Source organism: Macadamia integrifolia, chromosome 2, assembly GCF_013358625.1.
Source record: "Macadamia integrifolia cultivar HAES 741 chromosome 2, SCU_Mint_v3, whole genome shotgun sequence".
Lineage (NCBI taxonomy): Eukaryota > Viridiplantae > Streptophyta > Magnoliopsida > Proteales > Proteaceae > Macadamia > Macadamia integrifolia.
The window spans coordinates 10496362-10512884 of NC_056558.1; the positions used below are offsets into that span (position 1 = coordinate 10496362).

The following is a 16523-nucleotide window of genomic DNA, read 5'->3' on the forward strand; positions in this document are numbered from 1 at the left end:
ACCCTTACAAATTATGAGATGTTATCAAATGAATTCCATAGAGAGAGAACTGATACCCAGGTGAAAAGAGGCCTTCACACCAGGGTGCTGTATTTGCGTAGGAGAAAATCTTTTTGATTTTGAGAACCTTGCCTCAAAAGAATGACCAACAAAATGAGCCTGAGAATGGGCTTGAGCTACTAATGTGAAGAGACCCTTTTGGATGCATACCTCTCGCTAGTAAAGCTACTATTGAGTTCGTGCTGTCTTTTCATTGTGAAAAAAAATCCACAAGACCCATCAAAATGGACTTCTCCCTCACAAAGTGACAATCCAAAAATTCCATATTGTGCTTGGTTCAACCTAGCTCATTATGGAGTGAAGGTTGTACATGTATAGAATGGAACGGTACAATTCTCATCAACATTGGCAACTAGGATCAAGAAACAAGAAATGGAATCTTTAGTGCACCAAATTTGTATGTTTTGTGGGATCTGTTAACATAACTACAAAAAATGAAGGGAATTCAAATTGTCTGCAACGAGCGGTGAGGTGCAATGAGCATCCAACGACTAGGAGGGCTCGACCATGCACCCCAACCATTGGATGTTCACTTCACTTCACCGCCTCACCGCAAACGATTTTGACGCAAATTATGGTTGACAAAAGTTGGCCCACCCCGATAGGTTTGATTGGAATTGACTGGTTAAAGATCATAATCAGATTGATTGGTTGTAAATGGTCCAGTGTCAAACCCTAGATTTATTGTTGTCTAGGAGTTGATGGTGCTTGATTGTAGTCTAATTGGTGTCCGACGGACCGATCGATGTTGATAATCAATCGAGACTAAACAATTTATATCATGAATCATGATTAGCCATTTATAGCTTAAAGCCTCAAACAACTCATTTTGTGGCATGTTTGCAACTTGTTTATAGTCCAATTATTCTGTTTTAAGACTAGTTATAACTCGCTTAACTTGTTTTGTGGCATGTTTCCTGGTTAGGGACCGATAGTCAACCGATCAAATATAAACATATCCATGCCTAATCTACAAGGCCTGATTAATTAAATTATTAAATGTGCAAAGCCTTAAATTGGCGGAGATTATTTAAGCCTGATCCTAAACGAATGGGATTGGCCAGCTAACACCCCTATAGAAAATAACACGTGGCTAATCTAAACAAATTCAAATCTGATGCAAGGTTTGAGAGCCATTGATTCAGTATCAGTAAAAAATAGCCCTGGTTTTACGTTTAAATATATATATATATATATTTTTTACCATTTGACCCTTTATCCGAATCGATCAGTCAAAATCAATACCGATCTGATTCGATTCCTCAAACCATAATATGATGACAACAAAAAAATGTCCATTGGGTAAAATTCCATAAAAACCCTGCTCATTTCCGATTATATACCTTGAAGCGTGATTCTAACTCGCACATCGCAAATCGCAAATCGCAAATCGCAAATCGCAAATCGCAAGCCGCAAGCTCCAAGCTCTTTTGGAGGGATTTTGTCCCTGAATTTCGAAATTTAAATTTAACTTTCAAATAAAAAAAAGCACACGTGTTTAAAACGAATAGGTTATTCATTTGCCGTTTTAAAGCCGGATGAACGCGCTTTAAACGGTAACATTTGGGAACGGCTGAACGCGTTTTGTAAACGCGTAAATAAATATGTAGGAAAGGGTAAGAAAGCGAAATTGAGACTGGAAGGTAAAAGGAGAAGAAAAACTGAGAAAGCTCCGGCCTCAGTCGGTTTCCGTCCGTTTTAGCGATTTCAAGGGTTCTCAATTCTCGTCCTTCCGGCGATCGATAGTTTAAAGAACTCTGCAAATCATTTTAAGTTGCGCAGTCATACCGACTTGAGAGAGTTGCTGGAAAGAGTGAGCTTGCGGAAGAACACATTGATGGATGTTTTCAAGACACAGCGGATCTCGGCGAGGCCGATTGAGAAGGTTATAGTTCACCCTCTCGTTCTTCTCAGTAAAGTCTATAATTACGAAAGAGTCGCTAGGGATACTCGGAAGCGAGTTATTGATGTCCTGCTCGGGAGCACCTTGAAAGGAACTGTTGATGTCACCAACAGCTAAGCAGGTTCAGTTCTCTAACCTCGTCCTTCATCATGAAAGATTTCTCTTCTTATTGTTTCTTTTCTTTTTAAAAAACTAAACCTGAAAAATGTTCAAATACAACTATGGAACGCTGTATTTGAGAATTTTCTTCAAATATGGATTTGAACGAGAGAATTAGGGTTTAAGGTTTTTGACACTATTAAGAAAATAGTGCATTCGTTTTGCCTCGCCTCGGTGATGGAGTAGAATCGTGAATACGACTCTCAAGAGATCTTGAAATAGAAAATTAGGGTTTAGTCCATAAGTATTTTAGGAAGCTAACGCTGGTCTTCTCCCTATAAAGATAGTGTTACAAGTCAAACTTTGGCCATTTAACCTTAATATATAGTTTTTTTTTTTTCTTTTTTCTTCCGTGTTCTGATATGTTACCAAGGGAATGGGTCTCTTTCATGGTTCTTTGTTAGGCTAGTACACTAGGAGGGTGGCGTTTTGGATTTACCCTCTACCGTCTTTGACCCACTTTGTGAAATAGCTGTGGGTTTAGCTGAAAGTACACCTAAAGAAGTTTGGAATTTCTGGTAGAGCTTTTAATATGGCACCGGGAATGCAGTATGCGACCTCCTAAACAATAATGTCCATTATAGGCTACACGGGATCAAACCAAAATTAGTTGGGTAAATGGCTGTGCTGGTATGATAGTCAATCTAATGGCCTTAGAAGAAGGATTGCAAACCACAAATTTATGGCTGTAGAGATAGAACTGCGTTAGTGTAAGTTATGCGGCACAGTTACTTATTCCTTTTAGCATATGGGCCCCGGGAGATAACCCTGAAAGATGCAAGCATGGTTGGTAAAGTTCTTAGGAGATTTGTTCATCTTCAATTGTACTATTTTATGTACAATTTTGCTGATGCTGGATATCATTTTATTAGATGGAAAATAATCAAACCATGGATATGATAAGGTGGAGTTTATACCATAATCGTGGATCGTGTATTTCCGAGATGAAAGTTAAAGCCTAGATCTTAATTGGTATCCCTTGGGCCATTTACCTGTAGAATTGTTTATCGCCTTACTTTAAGTTCGTATTGTCTGTAAAAATGACTAGACTTCACGAGCTGTTGCAGCAAAAACTTTTGGGGCAGAAGACTCTTATGGGTTTTGAAACTCATACTTGCCTCCATTTCAAGGGCTCTTTCTACATCATGTGAAGGGCTATTATGTTGCTAATGATCATGGCATTTATCTCCTTTCCATCAGATACTGACAATGCATAGCCTATATTATTAGGTAGTATATCTTTTTATAAGAAAATTTCTATTTGTTAATTGAAAAGATGAATTTATTTTGCTCCATATCTCCATGGTTTTGTGTAGATTGGCAGATTGTGATCATTGTTTCAGTATGTTCTCATTATTATTATTTTTTTTGTGGTGATAGAGGGATCCTATTCTTTGGGGGAATTTTTATGGTCTTTGAAATTTGTTAGTGTATCCTAATGAGTGGCCCTTTTTTTTCAATGTGTTTTGAAATGATTTTTATAACAGACAGTCATTCACAAATTATTCTAGTTCGATACTGTATGCAGTGTCTTCTGTTTGTGTTACGGTGTGGTTTACCTACACGAGCATATATTTGGAGAGATATCTCTTGACTAGCATTCTGTTCCTACCATTGGTGGGCGAATGTGGTATACCAAACAGTTAGATAGATAGAGCCCCATTGGATTGTCTTCATGTCCCATCTCAACTCTATATTTCACCATTTAGTGGATTTTTATCCCCATGTATTGAAATTGGAGAGGGTTGATATGAAAATTTTAACAGTTCTATATAAAGGATATCATGTGGATTGGAATTCAACCGTGCAGCCCACTCTATATTGAGCCTTTTCTCTTCGTATCATCAGCAGTCTAAATGTTGACCAAAATTTACTTTTAAATTGTGCAACATCGATTAATTTGGGCGACTTGTCCATGAAAGATGTGGACCAACTAATAGATATGCACCTAAGGCTGCTTGTTTGGAGATACCTCTCTAGACATGCTTGACTAGATACTTATACCTTCCTAGTAAAGTTATTTGATGCTGAATGATATTTTTTTTTTTGCATGTTTTCTTGTGGATGAATGTCAAAGTCATTGCTACCTGAGATGGTTGTATCCAGTCAATAAAAGTTGTGGCAGGCACAGCTGCACAATAATTGAAATTTACTTCCTTCTTTCTTCTCATCGGCCTTTGCTTCTGCAAAGTTACAGTTTTGTATGATGAGGTTTAATAATTATTCGTTCTGAATGTTTAAATCTCAAATTTGCAGTGCCCTTTGAAGAAGATGATAAGGACCCAACCATCTGGTTTCTTGACCACAACTACCATGAAGCAATGTTTTCTAGATTCAAGAGAATAAATGGTATCCTTGTCTGATCTGTTGTCTATATGATAGCTCTTTATCCCATCTTATAAAGAGAACCTGCTGGCTTGTTCATTGTATAACCAAAATCACGAATATGTTTTTCAGCCAAGGAGCACGTTGTTGGTTGGTATATTACAGGCCCAAAACTGCGGCAAAATGACTTGGATATTCACGGATTATTCCATGAGTAAGAAAGGAAAATCTTTGCTTCCAGTGAACATAATTAATATGTTAATACATTATTGGCCATTCATGATCAATGACTTACTTCACCCCCCCTTTCTTTCATGGACTTATTTTTGCTTAAAACTTTTTTGACTGTGCTCTGTTTATAGTTGGTCATCTTTACATGATTTCGCTGTTAAGCTTTGGTGGGACTTTATTGAACATACACATAGAACTCTTGGCTTATCTGCCTAGTAAAGTTAGGAATTTTGGATTTCTCCCCGATTTCACTTTCTGCCAAAATCAAAATATTTCAGTAATATCAAACACAATTTCAGCTTTGAACCTTGCTACCTAGCCATCTTTGTCCGAAGTGGATACTCTTCTCATGTTAGAATATGTCCTTCCTTCTCTTCTGGTCATGTGAAAATCTATCCTTTGTGGTGTTCTTTGAGTAGGCGCTAGATTTCTGGCTTCCTTATCCTTTTTATTTACAAGTTGCAGTAGTCTCAGTTTGTCAGGGACTCAAGCTGTCTCTCTTGAAGAGATGTTGAAGAATGTGTTGCCTTCTCCAGCTACACTTTCCTGTTAAGGATCTTGAATGATCCCCCCACCCTCTTCTCTCTCTCTCTCTCTCAAAAAATAAAATAAAAAAATTGAGTGATCATTTGTTATGAGACATACTGCATTAATGTAGAACTAGGGTTTAATAATCAACCTAGCCCCAATTATGCAGGATACTATATCTGAGAAGTGAGAACAGAAAATCAAAGCACCACAGTAACTAGATTACAGATTCAGCAATCATGGACAGAGATTAAGAAAGACAACAGACTAATTAATATCAGAATTTTAGAGTTTATGGACCTGATCTGTAAATAAGAATCTAGGGACTGATCACATCAAGAAAAATAGACTGAAACATTTCTGTCCATAAACTCAATCGGAATAATGGACCTGATCTGTAAATAAGGAATCAAAACAAACCCTTTTATCGATCTCAATTTTGAGATCAGAATAAACCAAAAAACTCAATCGGATAGGGACCTGTAGTCTTTTAGGTGTCATCCAAGACCTCTTCAATAACATCAACAATGAGTGGTTTGATTTGGGGCAATCACAACATCTGTTCCTAATATGTGTCATCGGAATGATACACAACATAGAGATGAAGATCAGCCATGTTGAAAACATTGCTTATGGTCATATATATCTCTAGCAACTTGAGCACATAAGCATTGGGTCCTACTCGTTTCAGCACCTTTTGGGGACTCATCTTCCTTGGATGGAGTTTGAAACCTGCTTGGAACTTCTCAGTTTTGACGGTAGTCATCACCATTTCTCCTGGTTTGAACGCCACAGAACGTCGATGACAATCTGATGAAGCTTTATACACATCATTGTTCAGAGAGATGAGTCATTGAATGTCAGCATGCACATAAGTGATTTGACGCTAGAACTCGTCAGCCTTAAGGCGGAACTCTAGCTTGGTGTGGTATGGAACAAGATCAATAGATCGCTTTGTGTAAACTCCAGGCAATGTCACAGAAGCAGTCCGGTTCAGTGAACTTTTATAAGTAAATTCAGCAATGTGGAGGGTGACATGCCACTTCTCATATTCTCAAAACAAACATCTTAACAAATTAATAAAACTTCGATTCACAACCTTTGTCTGTTCGTCATTCTATGGATGGAATGCGGTTGAAAACTTCAACTTTGTATTTGTTTTCAGCCTGTGTCTTCCAAAAGTAGCTCATGAACTTGACATCTCAATCAGAGACAATGCTATTATTAGTCAATGCTATTTGGTAGCCCATGTAGTTGCACTATTTCGTTGAAAAATAATTTTGGAACCTGATATGTGCCTAAAGTTTGCGACAAGGTACTGTTTGTAATCATCAGCATGGATCAAAGTACTGTCGTGCGCATCTGTTTGACAAGAAATGCATGGTAACTTGTGCCATGATGTGTATTCTTGTTAGTGTCAACCAACTCCTCTTCAAAAACATCAATGGTGTGGCTTGAATTTGGGCAATCACAACATTTGTTTGGATTCTCCGTCATTCGAATGATGCCCAACGTAAATCTAAAGATCAGCACATAAGCATTAGTTTCTACTCGTTTTTGCCCCCATCTTCCTTGGGTGGAGTTTGGAACCTCATTGGAACCTCTCATTGTTAACAATAATCATTGATTATGTCTTTTGATTTGAACTCCACATTACGTCGATAACAATCAGCTGAAGCTTTATACACATCTTTGTTCAAAGCAATGTGTCGTCGACTATCGCATGCACGTCACTGATATGGCGCAAGAACTCGTGGGCCAAAATGCTAACTCTAGCTTAAGGGCAATTGTGTAATAAAATCAATTGGTCACTTTGTCTGAACTCCAAGCAATATCTCGAAAGCAGTACGATCTATTGTCCAGTTCATTGAACTATGATATTAAAGTTCAACAATGTTGAGGATGGAAGGCCACGTCTTCTCATAATCTCGAACCAAACATCTCAACAGATTACCCAAGCTATGATTCACTTCCTTCATTTGTCGGTCAGGCCGTGGATGAAATAAAAAGGGCATACCCGGTGCACGAGGCTCTCGTATGTAGAAAGTCTGGGGGTGAGAACTACGTAGCCTTACGTCGAGAATGCTGGGAGGCTGTTTTGATCGCTTGCCCATCAAGTTGTGGATGATCGCATGATGTAGCATGACTTCTCTTGATTTTTTCTCCCACGAATAACTATCCCAATGCCCTATTTTCTCTTCCTCTCACGAACTTGCAAAAATTCTCCTGATTTTCTCTCCCACTAAGAACTATCCCAACACCCAATTTTCTCTCTCCCTTGATCTATCTTGCACGACCTGAGAAAAATTCTCTCGATTTTCTCTCCCACTAATAACCATCCTTGCCCCCCATTTCTCCCTCCTTTACCCCCAATCCTTTTCTCGGATCTCTCTCTTCTCTCGATCTCTCTTGCACGGTGCACCTAACATTACTTCTCCCAATTTTCTCTCCCTCTCGCACAACCTAGCAAAAATTCTCCCGATTTTCTCTCCCACTATTAACTATCCCAACACCCGATTTTCTATCTCCTTCTCTACCCCCGACCTCTTTCTCGAATGTGTCTCTTCTCCTTACGATATACCATGACTTCTCCCGATTTTCTCTCCCACTAATAACTGTCCCAACCCACGATTCTCTCCTCTTTTGCACGACATAGCAAAAAATCTCTCCTACTAACTCTCCCATCCCTCGATTTTCTCTCCCTCGATCTCTCTCGCATTACCTGGAAAAAAATCTCGATTTTCTCTCCCACAAATAACTACTTCAGCCCTCAATTTTCTCTCCTTCTGTACCCTAACCCCTTTCACAAATCTCTCTCCTCTCGATCTCTCGTATGACCTAATATGACTTCTTTCGATTTTCTCTCCCACTAATAACTATCCCATCCTCGATTATCTCTCTCCTCTACCTCCCGATTTTCTCTCCCTCCCTCGAACGACCTAGCAAAAATTCTCCCGATTATCTCTCCTATAATAACTATCCTAGCACCTGATTTTGCCTCTCCCTTTATATCTCTCTCGCATAACCTTGCAAAAATTCTTCTGATTTTCTCTCTTCTTCTCTATCCACAACCCTCTCTCTCTCTCTCTCGCACGACCTAGAATGATTTCTCTCGATTTTCTCTCCCACTAATAACTATTCCAGCATCCGATTTTCTATCCCTCTCGTACAACCTAGCAAAAATTCTCTTGATTTTCTCTCCCATTAATAATTATCCCAGCATCCGATTTTCTCTCTCGTTCGATCTCTCTCCCACGACTTGGCAAAAACTCTCGATTTTCTCTCCCACTAATAACTATCCCAACCCCGATTTTCTCTCTCCTCTTCCCCCAACCCCTTTCTCGTATCTTTCTTTTCTCTCAATCTCTTTCGCATTACTTAACATGACTTCTTTTCTTTTTCTCTCCCACTAATAATTATCCTAGACATGGATGAAATAAAAAGGGTGTACCCAGTGCACGAGGCTCTCGCATGTGCAAGGTCGGGGGGCTGAGAACTACGCAATCTTACCTTGAGAATGTCTAGAGGAAGTTTCGATTGTTTGTCAACTAGGTTGTGGATGATCACACGATGTAGCATGACTTCTCCCGATTTTCTATCCCACTACTAACTATCCCAACCCCCCATTTTCTCTCCCTTTCGCACAAAATAGCAAAAATTCTATCAATGTTCTCTCCCTTTAAAAGATGTCTCAACACGATTTTCTTTCCCATTGATAACTATTATGGCACTCGATTTTCTCTCTCCCTCGATCTCTCGCATGACCCGGCAAAAATTCTCTTTATTTTCTCTCCCACTAATAACTATCCTAGCCCCAATTGTCTCTCTCCTCTACCCCAACACCTTTTTTGAATCTCTCCTCTTTTGTTCTTTCTCACATGATTGAACATGACTTCAATCGAACCTCTCTCCCACTAATAACTATATTAGCCGTGGATGAAACAAAAAGTGCGTACCCGGAGCATTAGGCGCCTAAACTATGTTGCATTACACCATGAATGTTGAGAGGCTGTTTTGATCAGCTGACTAGTAGATCGTGGATGATCAAACGATGTAGCATGACTTCTCTTGATTTTCTCTCCCACTAATAATTGTCCCAACACCCGATTTTCACTCCCTTTGATACAACATAGCAAAAATTCTCTTGATTTTCTCTCCCACAAATAACTATCCCAAGACCCGATTTTCTCTCCCTTGATCACTCTCTCACGACTTAGCAAAAATTTTCCTGATTTCCTCACCCATTAATAACTATCTTAGCCCTTGATTTTCTCTCCTTCTCTACCCCTGACCCATTTTTTGAATCTTTCTTCTCTTGATCTCTCTTGCATGATTTTTTCCAATTTTCTGTCACTACGATTTTCTTTCCTCTACCCCTAGCCCCTTTCTCAAATCTCCCTTCTCTCGGTCTCTCTGGCACGACCTAGCATGACCTCCTCCGATTTTCTCTCCCTCTCGCAGGACATAGTAAATTTCTCTCGATTTTCTCCCTCACTAATAACTATCACAGCACCCGATTTTCTATCTCCCTTATTATCTCTCGCACGATCTAGCAAAAATTTTCTCAATTTTCTTTCCCACTAATAATTATCCCAACCCTTGATTTCTCTCTACTTTCCTGTCACAACCCCATTTTTGAATATCTCCTCTTAATTTCTCTCACATCACCTCCCACTAATATCTATCCTAGCCCCCGATTTTCTCCCCCTCTCGCATGACAACAAAAATTCTCCTGATTTTCTCTCCAACTAATAACTATCACAACCTCGATCTCTCTCCTCTACCCGCGACCCCTTTCTCGAATCTTTCTTCTCTCAGTCATTCTCCCACGACCTAGCATGACTTCTCCTGATTTCCTCTCCCTCTGTCGCACGACTTAAAAAAAGTTCTCACGATTTTCTCTCCACTGATAACTATCCTATTAGCTGATTTTCTCTCTCCCTCAGTCTCTCTCGCACAACCTAGCAAAAACTCTCTCGATTTTGTCTCCCATTAATATTTATGACAATCCCCGATTTACTTGCTCCTCTACCCCCTATCCCCTACCCCCTCTCGAATCTCTCTCTTCGCTCGATCTCTCTTGCACGACCTAGCATCACTCTCGATTTTCTCACTAATAACTATCCCAGCTCCGATTTTCTCTCCAAACACTAATTACTGTTCTAGTACCAAATTTTCTCTCATTCTCTACCCTTTACCCCTTTCTCGAATGTCTCTCTTCTCCGATCTCTCTCGTATAACCTAGCATTACTTCTCTTGATTTATTATTCCTCTAAAATATGTCTCAACACACTATTTTCTCTCCCTTTTATATGACTTGGAAAAAATTCTCATGATTTTCTCTCCCTCTGATAACTATCTTCCTGCACCTGATTTTCTTTCTCTCATGATCTCTCTCACACGACTTGGCAAAAATTCTCTATTTTCTCTCCCATTGATAACTATCTCCTAGCCCCGATTTTCTCTCTCCTTCTCTATCCCCAACCCCTTTTTTTAAATCTCTTTCTTTATCTCTCTCGCATGACCTGACATGACTTCAGTCGATTTTCTCTCCCACTAAAAACTATCCTACCATGGATGAAAATAAAAAGTGCGTAACCAGAGCATTAGGATCTTGTAAGTGCAAAGTTCGGGGTTTGAGAATTACGCTGCCCCGAGAATGTCAAGATGTTGTTTCAATCGCCTGACCACTAGGTCGTGGATGATCATCGGTGTAGCATGACTTCTCCCAATTTTCTATCCTACTAATAACTATCCCAACCGTCGATTTTCTCTCCCTCTATCACAACTTTGAAAAAATTCTTGCGATTTTTTCTCCCACTAATAACTATCCTAGCACTCGATTTTCTCTCCCTCAATCTCTTACACGACCAAGCAAAAATTATCATGATTTTCTCTTCTACTAAGAACTATCTCAGCCTCGATTTCTCTCTCCTTTGCCCCCAACCCTATTATGAATATCTCTCCTCTCGATTTCTCATGCATGCCTTAGGATGACTTCTCCCGATTCTCTCTCCCTCTCGCACAACCTAGCAAAAATTCTCCCAAGTTTGTCCCCCACTAATAACTATCCTAGCATCCATTTTCTCTCGCTCGATCACTCTCACATGACCTAGCAAAAATCCTCTAATTTTTCTCTCCTCAACCCTAAACCCTAAAACTACCGTGACTTCTCCCAATTTTCTCTCCCGCTAATAACTATCCTAGCCCTCGATTCTCTCCCTCTCGCACGACCTAACAAAAATTCACCTATTTTTCTCTCCCACTAATAACTATCCCAGCACCCGATTTTCTCTCCCTCTATCTCTTTCACACGACACAACAAAAATTCTCCCGATTTTATCTCCCACTAATAACACTCCCAACCCCTAATTTTCTCATTCTCTACCCTTTACCCCTTTCTCAAATCCTTCTCTCTTCTCTTGATTTCTCTTGCACGACCTAGCATGTCTTCTATCGATTTTTTTTTTCCCACTAATAACTATCCCAACCCTGGATTTTCTCTCCTTCGCATGACCTAGCAAAAATTTTGTCTATTTTCTCTCGCAGTAATAACTATCGTAGCACCCGATTCTCCTTTCTCGAATGTCTCTCTTTTGCCGATCTTTCTTGTACAACCTAGCATGACTTCTCTCTATTTTCTCCCACTAATTATTGTCTCAACCCCCGATTTTCTCTCCCTCTCTCACGGCCTAGCAAAAATTCTCTTGATTTTTTCTCTAACTATTAACTATCATAACCTCTATCTGTCTCCTCTACCACCGACCCCTTTCTCAAATCTCTTTTTTCTCTCGGTCATTCTCCCACGACCTAGCATGACTTCTCTTGATTTTCTCTCTCACTAAAAACTATCCCGGCCCCCAATTTTCTCTCTCCTTGTTGCACGACAGAGCAAAAGTTATCCCGATTTTCTCTCCACTAATAACTATCCTATTAGCCGATTTTCTCTCTACCTCGATCTGTCGCACGACTTGGCCAAAACGCTCCCGATTTTCTCTCCCATTAATATTTATTACAACCCCCGATTTACTCGGTCCTTCTCGACCCCCTACCCCTTACCCCCTTTCGAATATTTCTGCGCTCGATCTCTCTTGCACAACCTAGCATTACTCTCGATTTTCTCAGTAATTACTATCCCAGCCCCGATTTTCTCTCCAAACACTAATTACTATCCTAGCACCCAATTTTCTCTCTCCTTCTCTACCCCCGACCCCTTTCTCGAATGTCTCTCTTCTCTGATCTCTCTCTTATAACTTAGCATTACTTTTCTCGATTTATTCTCCTTAAAAATTTATGTCTCAACACACTATTTTCTCTCCCTTTTGTGCGACTTAGAAAAAAATATCACTATTTTCTCTCCCACTGATAACTATCCTAGCCTCGATTTTCTCTCTCCTTCTCTACCGCCAACCCCTTTCTTTGAATCTCTTTCTCGATCTCTCTCGCATGACCTAACATAACTTTAATCGATTTTCTGTCCCACTAGTAACTATCCTACCATGGATGAAAATAAAAAGTGCATACTCGGAGCATGAGGATCTTGTATGTGCAAGGTTCGGGGCCTGAGAATTACGCTGCCCCGAGAATGTCAAGAGGCTGTTTCAATCGCCTGACCACTAGGTCGTGGTTGATCAACGATGTAGAATGACTTCTCGCAATTTTTTATCCTACTAATAACTATCCCAACCCTTGATTTTCTCTCCCTTTGGCACGACTTTGCGAAAATTCTCCCGATTTTTTCTCCCACTAATAACTATCTTAGCACTCGATTTTCTTTCTCCTTAATCTCTCACATGACCAAGCAAAAGTTCTCATGATTGTGTCTTCCTCTAGTAACTATCTCAGCCTTGATTTCTCTCCTTTGTTTTGAACCCTATCTATGAATATCTCTCCTCTTGATTTCTCATGCATGCCTTAGGATGACTTCTCCCGATTCTCTCTCCCTCTCGCACAACCTAGCAAAAATTCTCCCAAGTTTGTCCCCCACTAATAACTATCCTAGCACCCAATTTTCTCGCTCGATCTCTCCCACATGACCTAGCAAAAATTCTCCCATTTTTCTGTCCTAAACCCTAAACCCTAAACCCTAAACCCTAAACCCTAAACCCTAAACCTACCATGACTTCTCCCAATTTTCTCTCCCACTAATAACTATCCTAGCTCTCGATTCTCTCCCTCTCTCGCACGACCTAGCAAAAATTCTCATGTTTTTCTCTCCCACTACTAACTATCCTAGCACCCGATTTCTATCTCCCTTTATCTCTCTGACACGACATAGCAAAAATTCTCCTGATTTTATCTCTCACTAATAACACTCCCAGCCCCTTATTTTCTCTCCTCTACCCTTGCCCCTTTCTCAAATCCTTCTCTCTTCTCTCGATTTCTCTTGCACGACCTAGCATGTCTTCTATCGATTTTTTTCCACTAATAACTATGCCAGCCATAGATTTTCTCTCCTTTGCATGACCTGGCAAAAATTCTGTCTATTTTCTCTTGCAGTAATAACTATCGTAGCACCCGATTCTCTCTCGTTCTCTATCACCAACCCCTTTCTCGAATGTCTCTTCTCTCGATCTTTCTTGTACAACATAGCATGACTTCTCTCTATTTTCTCTCCCACTAATTATTGTCTCAACCCCTGATTTTCTCTCCTTCTCACGACCTAGCAAAAATTCTCTTGATTTTTTTTCCAACTAATAACTATCACAACCTCGATCTCTCTCCTCTACCACCGACCCCTTTCTCGAATCTCTTTCTTCTCTCGGTCATTCTCCCATGACTTAGCATGACTTCTCCTGATTTTCTCTCCCACTAAAAACTATCCTGGCCCCCGATTTTCTCCCCCTATTGCACGACCTAGCAAAAGTTCTCCCCATTTTTTCTCAACTAATAACTATCCTATTAGCCGATTTTCTCTCTTCCTCGATCTCTCTCGCATGACCTAGTAAAAGTTCTCCCAATTTTCTCAGTGTAATATTTATTACAACCCCCTATTTACTCTCCTCTGTCCCCTACCCCCTCTTGAATCGCTCTTCGCTCGATCTCTCTTGCACGACCTAGCATTACTCTTGATTTTCTCAATAATAACTATCCCAGCCCCAATTTTCTCTCCAAACACTAACTACTATCCTAACACCAAATTTTCTCTCCTTCTCTACCCCCGACGCCTTTCTCGAATGTCTCTCTTCTCCGATCTCTCTCGTATAACCTAGCATTACTTCTTTCGATTTTCTCTCTTTATAAAATAAGTCTGAACACACTATTTTTTCTCCCTTTTGTACGACCTAGAAAAAATTATCATGATTTTCTCTCCCTCTGATAACTATCTCCCAGCACCTGATTTTCTTTCTCCCTCGATCTCTCTCACACGACTTGGCAAAAATTCTCTATTTTCTCTCCCACTGGTAACTATCCTAGCACCGATTTTCTCTCTCCTTCTCTACCCACAACCATTTTTTTTTAATCTCTCTTTCTCGATCTTTCTCGCATGACCTAACATGACTTCAATCGATTTTCTCTCCCACTAGTAACTATCCTACCGTGGATGAAAATAAAAAAGTGTGTACCCGGAGCTTGAGGATCTTGTATGTGCAAGGTTCGGGGTTTGAGAATTACGCTGCCTTGAGAATGACAGGAGGTTGTTTCTATCGCCTGACCACCAGGTCGTGGATGATCAATGATGTAGTATGACTTCTCCCAATTTTTTATCCTATTTATAACTATCCCTACCCCCGATTTTTTCTCCCTCTAGCACGACCTTGCGAAAATTCTTCCGATTTTCTCTCCCACTAATAATTATCCCAACAGTCAATTTTCTCTCTTCCTGGATCTCTCACACAACCAAGCAAAAGTTCTCATGATTGTCTCTCTCTAATAACTATCTCAGCCTCGATTTCTCTCTCCTTTGCCCCCAACCCTATCTATGAATATCTCTATTCTCGATTTCTCATACATGCCTTAGGTTGACATCTCTCGATTCTCTCTCCCTCTCGCACAACCTAGCAAAATTTCTCCCAAGTTTGTCCCCCACTAATAACCATCCCAACACCCAATTTTCTCTCGCTCAATCTCTCTCACATGACCTAACAAAAATTCTCCCATTTTTCTCTCCTATTAATAACTATCCCCGCCCTTGATTCTCTCCCTCTATCGAACAACCTAGAAAAAATTCTCCCATTTTTCTCTCCCACCAATAACTATCCCAGCACCCGATTTTCTCCCTCCTTTCTTTGTCACACAGCAAAAATTCTCCCGATTTTATCTCCCATTAATAACTATCCCAATCCCTAATTTTCTCTTTCTCTACCCCTACCCTGTTCTCAAATCCTTCTCTCTTCTCTCGATTTCTCTCGCACGACCTTGTGTGACTTATATCGATTTTTTTTTCCACTAATAACTATCCTAGTTCCGGATTTTCTCTCTTTCGCATGACCTAGCAAAAATTCTATCTATTTTCTCTCGCAGTGATAACTATCATAGCACCCGATTCTCTCTCCTTCTCTACCACCGACCCCTTTCACGAATGTCTCTCTTCTCCTGATCTTTCTCGTACAACCTAACATAACTTCTCTCTATTTTCTCTCCCACTAATTATTGTCCCAACCCCCGATTTTCTCTCCCTCTCGCACGACCTAGCAAAAATTTTCCTGATTTTCTCTCTAACTAATAACTTTCACAACCTCGATCTCTCTCCTCTACCCGTGACCTCGACCCCGACCCCTTTCTTGAATCTCTTTCTTTTCTTAGTCATTCTCCCACGACCTAGCATGACTTCTCCTGATTTTCTCTCCCACTAAAAACTATCCCGACCCCTGATTTTCTCTCCCTCTGTTGCATGACCTAGCAAAAGTTCTCCCGTTTTTCTCTCCACTAATAATTATCCTATTAGCCGATTTTCTCTTCCTCAGTCTCTCTCGCCCGACCTGGCAAAAACTCTCCCAATTTTCTCTCCTATTAATATTTATTACAACTCGTGATTTATTCTTTCCTTCTCTACCCCTACCCCCTCTTGAATCTCTCTTCGCTTGATCTCTCTTGCGTGACCTAATATTACTCTCGATTTTCTCACTAACAAGAATATAAGAAAAGTGATAGGCCACTTACTCATCTTGACCTTGTCGACCGACACTCAAGACAAAACAAGATAATACAATAATACAATACGATGCTTCTTTACAGAGAGATAAGAGAAGCATCCGAACTATCAGAACTGCTGTCTGGGTAGGTACTAGCATTATCAATCAACCAATCATTGTATGCTTCTAGTAGCTGTTTGATGCGGGGGTCAGGCAGTCTACCTGTTTGATGAAGTTCTCAT

At 40.1% G+C, this 16523-nt stretch overlaps 1 long non-coding RNA gene across 1 annotated transcript; it reads left to right on the plus strand.

The window, feature by feature from the left end:
- The first annotated feature begins 1668 nt into the window (after window positions 1-1668).
- LOC122072248 lies at window positions 1669-14024 on the plus strand. Its single transcript, XR_006138360.1, has 3 exons — window positions 1669-2084; window positions 4379-4471; window positions 4580-14024. It is a non-coding gene; the product is annotated as an uncharacterized LOC122072248 (long non-coding RNA).
- Window positions 14025-16523: the final 2499 nt, after the last annotated feature.